Source organism: Neolamprologus brichardi, chromosome 15 (assembly GCF_056152115.1).
Source record: "Neolamprologus brichardi isolate AB-2024 chromosome 15, ASM5615211v1, whole genome shotgun sequence".
NCBI lineage: Eukaryota > Metazoa > Chordata > Actinopteri > Cichliformes > Cichlidae > Neolamprologus > Neolamprologus brichardi.
The window spans coordinates 31,448,048-31,457,610 of NC_142118.1; the positions used below are offsets into that span (position 1 = coordinate 31,448,048).

Below are 9,563 nucleotides of genomic sequence, written 5' to 3' on the forward strand. Positions count from 1 at the left end.
ATAAAAAAACATGAGAGACAATTAACTTTTAAAAACAATAACGTTTTTTTTTTTTTTTCGATTACATCAGAAATTCAACCATTTGGGTGATAATGCAAATATCTTGCTTTCCTTCTTTTTTTTCTTAACAATAACATCATCCTCAGATGATGTGTGGTATTCTCTTGTTTCTCTTGAATCTTTTAACGCTGCTATTTCCCTTCTGGCCGACAAGTTTGTAATAGTGGACAGGGGTATTTTTAGATCCGCCAACGTTCGGGCGAGTGAGCTCCAGCCTGTTGGTTTCACACTTGCACTTGCAAGTCCAACATATGACTTCCTGGTATGGGGTTTTGTCTATGCATCAATTCGCCGTCGTCAGTCAATCCGATGTGACCTTTTGATGCTAATATTCTACGCATTAGATATTCAGTGTTTCTCTTTGAACGTGGATTTATGTGGGTTAAAACATCGTGTAAAACCTTATTCACACTTCCCATCTCCCCCCCCCCCCCCCCCCCCCCCCTTCTTCCTGCTGATAATCATCTGATCTCTCACTCTGCCCCCCTTCACGCTCTGCGGGGAGTCTTAGTGTTATGTGTCTACTTTCAGCTGATTTCTGTCTCTCAAGTACGAGGTACCTTTGTAAAAGCATGTTATACTTTTTAATTTTCTCATTGGGGGTTAGACCTTGAGTCTCCAATACACATCTCATTTGACTATCCAGATCATCCTCGGCCTTGTCTCTGATGCTTACTCGAGAAGCATTTGAATGTGTTTCATTTAAGCGTTTGATCTGCTCAGGCGAGATCAGATACATTTTCTGCATTTTTATTTGCGAATCGCGCCTATAGCTAAATCTGCAACAATAGGTAACACAGTTGTGAGAGGAATTTCTGGGCTGTTTGTGCGTTAATCTTTATACCAGTTTCATCCTGTATGCTTTTAATCAATTTTTCCACATCGCAAAAACTACCAGAGTGAGATGGGTCATAATATGCACGTTTCAATATATTCTGCTCTGCCATGTGTGATTTTGAGGTTATGTTTAACTATGGTTTTATTTCATGATGAGCGGCTAGTTTTATGTCATGTAACGAGTTTGCAAATATATTTTTATTTGATGTAACATTACACTTTTGATTCAAGTAAAACAAATGATTACATTGATTCTTCTAAAGTTTTTCCAAGAAGGTTTTATCTGATGTAACGGGTTTCCAAAAAAGTTTTATTTCAGGCATATAAACCAATACATTGTGAATGGGTAAAACAAATGAGATTGATTCTTGCAATGCTTTTCCAAGAAAGTTTTATTTGATGTAACTGTTTTCCACAAAACTATTTAATCTGATGTAATGAACAAACAATACACATGAACAAGAAAACTGAAAAGTAAGGAAAAACTAACAGAGTAAAACATTAAAGCTAAAAACAAGAAAAATAAAACATGTTAAGAAAAAAAGGTAATGGGGGAGAGAAGAAAAAAACGATTACAAGGGGAGCCAAAGGGAGTAATTGTCATATAGTACTTTATCAATTATGGTCCGGGTAACTTCTGTAACGCTTGAGTCAATTTCTTGCAGTGCGGACTCTATATCGCGGGCATCTCGGAGTTCAAAGAGATACGCTTGGGCCACACCTCTGACTTGAGCCACTGGTGGTGAAAAACCCTCTAACCGCAAAATTTGTAATAATGTGTTGGTGAAATGTCCATTCCATAATCTTCTGCAGAGTTCATCATAGTACTTGAAAAAGTAATATTTTTCCAGTGGGAGAAGACATGAATGTCGTCTTTGTGAGGGGTGTGAGATCTCACATCCTTGACAGACATCCTGCCTATGTTTCTGGAGCAACGAGTTAACGAGGTACTTCAGTTAAGTTTATAAGTTCAAACACAGCAGTAGGGAGTAGAGTCACGGCCTCATCGTTGTCCGCGGGCGAAGGCTGTCCGCGGGATTCGCCGAGGTGGGGGTCATTGTCTTCAGACTCTCGGAAAAGAGCCCGGCACACAGGGTCGCCCAAGGCCCACAGCGATGCACCGGAGACTGCGGTGCTTGAGGGGGTCTGCTCCGGTGATTGCCACCCGAGAGCGGCGTGTGGGTGGCTGGGCGAGTTCCATCCTTGAGGTAATGAGGGCGGGGGTGGAAGCATAGCGCCCGGAGACGCTAAGGCCTGATGCGGGCTCTCCATCAGTGGAGTCAATGGTGGAGTAGCCAGATCCATTGGCGGGCTGGGTGGTGGCGTAGAAGCAGCTGATGGTCGGAGGGATGATGGAGCACAGAGGGTTCCAAAGCTGTGGTGAGTCATGGTTGTTTTAAGACTATGTGGATGAGAGAGCGGTTGCGGTTTTTAAAAGGACAGGGTGAGGAGGAGGCGGGGGTAAGGGGACCGGATGAGGGGCGGGGGCTATGTAGAGCGTGGCGGGTTATTTCCAACCATGACCAACTCAATTGTACTTTTACTCAGCTTAAACAGCTCTAATATTCTCGCATTCTTCTCATCCACCATCTTCAGCCAGTCCTGAGTCGGAATTCAAAGCAATGTGCTGAAAACACCGGAGTGGGTGTTTGTAAGGTCCAACACAAAATTATCTCTGCAAGCTTGATCGCATGTTTGTCGACTAGCTCTACATATCCATCTACAAAATGGAGTGCTCTCCCACTGGGTGTATGTCACGGTTTTGCTCACCATGTTTGCAGTCCGGTGCCGATTGGGTTCTTGGGTGAATGGTGGGAATGAGTAGGCCTCTTTTAAAACCGGATGCGTCTGTGTTTGCTGGTCTCTGGTTCGCAGTTGCTGCGAGCTCGTTTCCCGCAGGCTTCTCTGTATTTCGGGGGTCGTGATGAGCGTGAGAACAGCCCAGTACGAGCAAGTAAAAGCGATCCGCGGTGTGAGCGGACCAAAACTTTCACCCACTTTGAGCTGATAGAAAAAGATTTCACCCTCTGGGAGGCTGAAGGCATAGCCCCAAAACCCCCCATTGTTGAGCATGAATCTCTCCTCCAAACGGTTAGCAGCTGCTGTTGGCTGCACTCTGCAAAGGTGCGTTCGGGTGAGTTCTGACGTGGCGGAGGCCCTGTAGCTAGTTACGGACGTTTGAGAGACCACAGTGAGGTTGGTAGGTCTGGCGGCCATGTTTGTTTGTGAAAAAAGAGAAAACTTGCTTGTTTTTTCTGAGAGGAAAAAAAAACAGTTAAATTTAAGCTGAAATGTTAGATTATTTATCCTGAATGCCAGTAAGAGAATAAACCTGTCACTGAGAAGGTAAATCGGACCTGTATCCGATTGGCTAACCGGGGTGCGAAGGGAGCCGCCCCATTGTTATGTGATTGGCAGCAGGGCGGAGTTGGTCTCTGGCGGAAATTTTCAAACTAGGTAAGCAGCATTCGGGAGCTGAGCCGGGGAGCAAACAACCAGGAAAAGATTGTGCTCTGGAAGCGGTTGCGGGTTGGTGCGATTAAGAGAGAAGGGAGACGGAGCTGGTAAGAGGGCTGGTTTGAAGAAAAAAGACTAAGGATTTTTCAGGATTTTTCCCCTGTTTTCGAATATAAGGTTTTGGGAATGGAGGGGTACCTACCAGGGGTTTTTTGACGTGCGTTTTTGGAGAAATATGCGGAAGGTTTTCAGGAGTTTTTCCCTGGTTATTTAGTCTAAGGATCGGGGTGGGAGCCGCGGGGGCGCTGAATTGGAGAAAAACGAGTAAGGTTTTTTCAGGTGTTTTGGAGAAAACGCGGAGGATTTTTTTAAAGGAGTTTTCCCGTTTTCGAATATAAGGTTTTGGGAATAGAGGGGTACCTAAGAGTTTTTTTTGCTGGTAACTGCGGTGGGTGTTCCGGGGATCGCTAGAGTTTTATTTTTATTTATTTATTTTTTTTCACGATTCTGAGTTTTATTCTAAATCTCCTTGTTCGGATTAAACAAATGCATATAAATTAAAATAAAGTTTTGCCCCAAGGCATGCAGCCTGTATTTCTGGCCATACTGAACGTTACAAAAGCACAAGTTTAACTAAGCACTTTTACTATGGTTTAACACATTTTCACACATAAGCACGGAGCCCGAGACACACAGCACGGTCCGGAGAGACAGGCGCGCCCATCCGCGCGTCCAGACACACCGCCTCGGGCACGCGCCCTCGCACACGCGCGCACACACACACACACATACGCTGACCCACCACCAGATGGCGTTTTTTAAGCATAAAAAAGTAAAAACTTTTTTTAATGGATTAAAAAATAAAAGAATGCTATTTGATGTATAAGAAACTTAAATAATCAGTTCTTTTTTAGGGGGAAAAAGCAATGAGCTATGAACTAGCATATTTTGGATGAATATCATATTTTTATGAATATCATATTTTTATTACTTCCTTTATTACTTCCTAGGGTCACAGAACTTTATTGGGGCCATAAATCACTTGGTTTGACATGAGGGGTATAATATCACTCTCTCATAACACACTTTATATCTACTACACTATACTGAGCCACTTCAAGACCTACTATACAGTTTTTTAATTATTTACTCTCAATGCTTTATAGTTGTATTTATCAATATCAACAGCTGTAACTTTTAAATTAATCAAGTTGACTTTATCGAGATTGTTTCAGTTGTAAACTTGCAACTTCCATCTTACACACTTTAAAAATCACTCAACATTTTTTATTGGCAGTGTCACACAGCTTGTTCTTGTATCTCCACTACTCAATGGTACATAGTAAACACGTATTATAACTTTTCACATTATGTATCCAGTCACATAGATATTTTGAAGTCTTTCCACTTGCTGCTATTATGTTTCGGTCATTAATTGAACTGTCTCAGTGATATGTGGAGTCCAGAAAGGATATTAAGCCAGTGATGAGTTCAATACCATGACTCCCTCTGGTGCCACTTAGTGGATTAAACAGTTCTACCACTTGCTCCATCATCGGTCCGTCCAGAGTAAATTCAATGTCTGGCACAGTAATCCTCTCAGGCCAGTCGACCAGCAATCCCAGCTAATCTGTACCATGAGCACCACCACCACCAGAATCAGTACCTAAGCCCTGAGCAGCAGTCATCTCACTCTCAGTGGCTGTCACACTACCATCAGCTGTCCCACCAATAGTCCCATCTGCAGCAGCTGCTCTAGTCTGAAAGATGCCCGGCATGGCAGTTGAGGCTCGGCCCTGTTCCTGGAGGCTGCCTCGGACAAAAATCTGTAATGGGCTCAAGTGTCTCTCTGTCTGCAAGCCATGATTGTTCCACTGTTGAGTGAAGTCTTTCAAATCTCTGTTGATCCTTGGGAGATAGATGTAATGGAGAGCCCAAAGGTGCATTTCATTGCCAATGTCAATGATGCCTTCCTCCTCCAGGTGGTGAAATAAATCACAGTAGACATTGGTCATTCCTCGCCACAGATCACCCCAGAGCCTCTCAATTCTGATTATGGCTACTCCTTCTTCTTAGGGCACTTCCACGATCAAAGCCTCTGAAAATGTTCATCATCAGGCAGACAGCATTGTTTTCCCCTCCTCTGTGTGTCCGGACCCTCGAGGGTACACCAGAGGATACCACGGCTCTGATGAAACTTGATAAAACGGTACTGCTATGTTTGTTGTTTGAGGCATGAAGGAAGACCACAAGACGACTGTATCCATCAATAGCCCCATGAATGACTATCCTCCACCTTAAACCGTGGTCCATAAGAAGAAAAATATTATTTCTGCTTTGTTATTGAAACAATGGAAAACACACTCTTAATTGATTTACATGGCACTATTGCATGTCAAGTTTGAATTTTTCTCTGTATGTTGCTTGCGCTGTCTGTGTTCTCTCATCATCTTCTTTTAACATAACCAGTTGTGTTAGAGGTCTGCCCATCCCAGGGCCTGGCTCTATTGGACGTATCTTACTGTTCAACAATTACAATATGATGTAATGCTGAATTTCACTTTGGTCGAAATAGGTGTTCAACAAATCAGTGTGTTTGGTTACATTACATTATCAGCTTGTGATTTCAATCAATGTGCCACAATGAGTTTGGACCTGCAACCTGATATGTTCTTCATTCTGGTCTCCGCAAAACTGCTCTAAGGGCAGCTGCTCCAGGATTTATCCGTAACATGCTTGCTCGAACCCTTCGCTGTACACGTAGTCTACATACCAAGGCACTGTCAGTCAGTTCCGCATACATTGATGCACGGGTGAAATGATACTGTCTGAAATAAGGCAAAAAAACATGAGTAATTTATCACTACCATAACAACACACTTCATTACTTGACTAGTGGTGCACATTCAAATATACTAATCTTTACAATTTCACAATACCATTTTAATTTGAATAAACAGTGAGTGTGTGTCACAAAGAACTGAAAGTCACACTGGTTTCAAAAGTCACTGACCGTAGACGACTTCGAATTGTACAAAGTGAAACATTCAAAATATCAGCCATCTGAGGTGCAGTGAATCCACATGACTTCAGGAATGAAAGCTGTTCCCGAGTGATAAGGAAAAGGGATCTACCTCTGTTGAAAACCACTGGTGCCTGGTATCCAAAACAACCTGAAAACATATAAGCGTTTGGTGTATTTGGAAAATAGATTAAGACAGAGTCATAATTTATTTCACACTTTTGATGAGTCGACACAATATGTGCTTACCTTGTTGGCCATGCTGAGTAGACAGTTCGACCTCCTGAATCAATTCAGCCAAGTCAAACAGAAGTTGATCTGCCGCAGTTACATTGATCAGTCTTCCTCTTGACCACCAAAGGCTTCTCTGCATTGTCTCCAACCTCAAAGATATCAAAAAATTACTTCTTAATTAGGGCTGCACGATTAATCGTTAGAAAATCGCGATCTCAATTCATACTTATGTGCGATCTCATTTCCAAATGACAACAATTTAAAAAAAGAAAAGAAAAAAAAAAAAAAGACGACGACGATTGTACCGCATTTTGATCCGGGACGTAATCTGCATAAAAACAAGCGCTCACTCTTCCTGCTCAACAAATGACAAGGGCGGAGCCTTATACCACGTGATACAGAAGCTGGCTGCTAAAATTAGCAGGGGAAAAAACAACGGAGAGCACGTCAGGGATGACGAGAAAGTGACTGGAGAAAATCCGTCCCGGTCAACCACCCAAACATCAATAACGGGAACCTTAGACAGCGCTTCCCTATACACGTCGACCTTCCGCAGGCACAAAGAAATTACGGAGGCTGTTACTTATCACCTGACCAAAGATATGGCTCCCATCAACACTGAGCAAAACGAGGGATTTAGGAAAATGATCAACACCCTAGACAAACGCTACGCAGTGCCGTCCCGCAACTATTTTTCTATTGTTGTACTACCTGCTGTATACACGCAGTGTCGAGCAATGTTGGAGACGGAATTTCAAGCAGTACAACATTTTGCGGCAACGACAAAATGTGAGACATTTGTTGTTTTTATGTTCAGTCTCAACTGTCACGAAGTTGATGTGCAGTTAATAAGCGCAATAAATATTTATATTGGAAAAGAAAATCGTGAGAGAATCGTGATCTCAATTCTAAGCCAAAAAATCATGATTCTCATTTTATGCAAAATCGTGCAGCCCTATTCTTAATTCATGTTATATTTTCAGGCCATATCCCCCTTAAACATTTTATGCAAGTTTAAATGTTAAATGTTTTCGATCATGCTTTGATCATACCTCCTTAACGCTAACTGTAGCACATCTGGCCCAACATTGTCCATCAGCAGCCACCGTGTACAGTCATTAAGAATGTTCTTGCACCTTGAGATGAAAATCCTCCAGGCCCTACTTTGTAATGGGTCTGGTTGAGTCACAACTATTTATCCACAGTGCCTGCTCTACTCGGGGTGCTGGCTGCTCTACTGCATCGCTCCTCTGAGGATCACCACCTGAGACAAATCAAGCCAGCTGTATTAAAGACCACCGTTCACAACCAGTCTTTGCCATATTATCTGTTAACCCAAACGTTCCCAAAGTGTGGGGCCCGCCCCCTAGGGGGGGCGCAGAGCCATTGCAGGGGGGACGCGGCATGAAAAGGGAAAAAAAAAACAAAAAAACAATGCTGCTAGCACGGGGCGCCTACACAAAAGCAGGAGATGAAGCATCGCTGAATATGTTTCCAAATCAACTTCATTCTAAGCCAAAGACTAGAAAATATAGCGAAGCATATCTTCCCTTTGGTTTCACCTGCACAAGTGCCAAGGTAGGTCTCCCCTGAAGAATTGGTTTTCCCTTTGTCGGGAGCACACGCTGGGCTGTTCAAATCACGGACAAACAGTATCCCACATTCTTGATTTTTAGTTCACAAACACTTGTTGTAATGACTAACTACTCCTGACATTTTGGAGATGTTAGCTCTTTATACAGTAAAGTTACTGTGGGATACAAATAACATCAGGCTGATCCTGCCACAATTTGTTCCCCCTGTCTAAATCACGGACAAACAGTATCCCACAGTTGTTCATGTTTTTAAACCCATTTTGCAAAGAGAGGCATTTTTTTTTTTTTTTGAAAAATGTATTGATAGCAATGTTGAATATTATTACACAGGAAAAAAACAACTACATGTAAAATAATCACACCGTGACGCCTCTGCCTTTCTAAATAGACAGTAGCTGCGTGTTTATATGTAAGCGTGTAAAACCTGAAGATAGTGTAGAAATGTTTAGCTGATTTAGAGTTTAGAAATGTGTTAACATAGAATCTAGAATTATTGTAGAGACATTGACACTGCCCTCAATGTAATAAAGGCCTGATGGTGTCCTGAATTTAGGAGTAGATGGTAGGAGACCCTCCCCAGTTGAACTGTGAAAGTAAAACAGAGAGGAGTTAATCCTGAGAGGAAATTCCCCAGAGAATGTTTGGGTGGGGGTCTCAACATTTGACCTGGATAACTGTGGTCTGGAAGGGAAATGGGTTTTTTATGACCTCTAGGGAGTCACCTACACCCACAGTGTTTTAACTGTCACGCACACTCACTTACGTGCACACACATACACACAGGTATGCTACACAGTCACACACGAGCACTCACATAGACACAGACACAGAGTTTGCAGCACACCGTAGGGGGGTTTTATGATGGGGACACCTCTATAAAGCTGGCTGTAACTAACAAAGGGGTGAAGATTTTGCAGAGGGACACACCGGCCTCGTCTTCCCTTCTAGAAGTGCATGCTTAAATGAAGATGAATAAAGATAAATAAAAGTTTTGTAAAAATGACTACTGAGTTCCGGTGCCGTCTCTGGAAGTTTCGACGAATAAAAGAACAGGGGTAAAACTGATTTCGTAACAATAGTCAGATTAACAGTATTTTGTCTCTATCTGCCATTCTGCAATTCCTCTCATGTAAACAATAATGTGGCGCACAGCTGACGTGAAAAAAGGCACATGAACTCTATTCCTCATCCACACGTAAACGCAAAAAATTAGTTTTAAAAAATCTCCATTTTCGCCGTTTGTGTGGACGAAACAGCTACATTTTCAAAAATACCCATGTAGGTGTGGACGTAGTGTAAATTAGTTAGCAGTTTATTTTCTTAGATTACTTGTTTTTGCTTAATTGTTTACTAAATGT

At 42.4% G+C, this 9,563-nt stretch overlaps 1 pseudogene; it reads right to left on the minus strand.

Moving 5' to 3' along the window:
- Nucleotides 1-4,979: 4,979 nt before the first annotated feature.
- Nucleotides 4,980-6,637, minus strand: LOC118454609 (uncharacterized; annotated as a pseudogene).
- Nucleotides 6,638-9,563: the final 2,926 nt, after the last annotated feature.